Here is a 2,180-nt window from a genome sequence, read left to right on the forward strand (position 1 = left end):
ATATATATATATATATATATATATAGGGCGAATAACATTTCGGATCTCTGCTTCACAAACAATACGGACATCTTTCATGATGCGAAAGTGACGCCGACATTAGCTTCGGATCACAACATAATAGAGCTGTCTATGTATGGACCGCAAGTAGCCAGAGACATACAGCCTAAAGGAAGCACCCAAAATCTCTCCAATCTCTTCAATCTCTCCAATCTCTCCAATCTTTCCAATCTAAACTTCCACAAAGCACACTGGAAATTGACCCGAAAAGAGATCCTCAGACAGGACTGGCCTAAATGTCTCTCCACACCAGACATTGGCATGAAACTAGAATATCTCATGTCTGTTATGCAAACTATATGCCATAAATATGTCCCAGAGCATAAGGCCAACACATAAAGGAATGAGATTCCAAGGGAGAGGAAGATCCTCATGAGACGACCGTCGAAGGTTGCAAACACTGATAGAGATTGAAAAAAGCCTGCAACAATCCTATGGGAAGGAGAAAGCAGACAAAAAAGCCTGGGTTATAAAAAACATTATGTCAAACCAAAAGGCCTGCTTTCATTATGCCAAAGAAACAGCCCCAGTACGCTACAAAATAGGACCCCTCTTCCAAAAGGATGGCTCCCTCACAGATAGTCTAACCATGATCAGTGAGATACTGAATGACCAGTTCAAAAATGTCTTTACCACCATTGGAACACAGACAAGTGAACGAACCAGTGGATTTCTTTGCCGTCTCACCAGCGAGGCAGTTAGGATGGCTTACATCGACATTAGCGAAGAAGGTATACTACTAGCCATAGATGAGTGGGCGCAAACTCAACTGCTGGTCCTGATGGTTTCCCAGCAATCCGCCTCAAATCGTTTAAGCGTGTCCTGGTGAAACCACTACAGATTCTCTTCCAGAGCTTTCTTGCAAATGGCAGGCTGTCATGCAAACCGACATCTTCAGAATTATACTAGGGGAGGTACCTCAGTATGCCATTTAATTTGATAGATAAAAATAAAAGAAAGAACTAAAGTTACCGAGATCCAATTTGAGTCACGAAGTGGAGTGGCTACTGCAGCGAGCGTTGCAGGGCATTCTCACCGCGGCAAAGCCATCGCGGTGCGGCTGAGTACATCACTTGTTGTGGGGTATGTGACCCATCGCCCCTCCCCCTTCACCTTCTGCTGCTTTACCCTACCCACCCCTTTTCTCTTTTCCTTACCTCTTTTTTTCCTGCTTCTGTGTATTTAAATTCATTTCAGAGATGTTCTATCTTCAGACTGCAATTTTAGTGCTACCTATGAAATACTCCAGAAAAAATACTGTTTTGAAAGAAATCATTCTCTGTAAACATTCAACTACCTAAGTTTCAAAATAAGCGTGATCTCCTGTCGTGGACGACACATGAAAGTTTCGCAATATTTTGCTAACTAACCTACACAGATGATTCATTTATAGTAATCAAATATTTGTGTTGTACATTCGTTCAATCTTTCCACCATATTGCCATTCCCTGTGCAAAGTGTATTGCCTGTACATGTGCTGTGCTACGCCTCAGATGTCGAAGTGATTGCAGAGCGACGTGAAATGAAGTGTTTTGCCCAACACCAAGACCGAGCTGGTGACCAAGATTAAGGAGGTGTTCGAAGATCTTCCCAGCGACAGAATGGGGAACGCTTGCGCCATGTTCCGCTTGAGGCCGTGGTGAAAGCTGAGGGTAGCTACTTTGAGAAAACTGTTATCTCTCAGCCATAATCTAGTTGATATATTTTGATTTTTTTTTTAAATACAGCAATCCCTCGACTATCGCAATGTTACGTCCCAAAACCCCACACGATAGGTGAAAATCCGCGAAGTAGAAACAGTACTGTACGGCGAGCTGGCAGAAACGTTAGCACGTCGGGCGAAATGCTTAGCGCTATTTCGTCTGCCGTTACGTTTTGAGTTCAAATTCCACCGAGGTCGACTTTGCCTTTCATCCTTTCGGGGTCGATAAATTAAGTACCAGTTACGCACTGGGGTCGGTATAATCGACTTAATCCGTTTGTCTGTCCTTGTTTGTCCCCTCTGTGTGTAGCCTCTTGTGAGTGGTAAAGAAATAATACATACATACATATACATAGACACATACACACACATAGACATGCATGTACTCTACACACACATAGACATGCATGTACTCATC

The sequence above is a fragment of the Octopus bimaculoides genome, chromosome 1 (assembly GCF_001194135.2).
Source record: "Octopus bimaculoides isolate UCB-OBI-ISO-001 chromosome 1, ASM119413v2, whole genome shotgun sequence".
NCBI classification, from domain to species: Eukaryota; Metazoa; Mollusca; class Cephalopoda; order Octopoda; family Octopodidae; genus Octopus; species Octopus bimaculoides.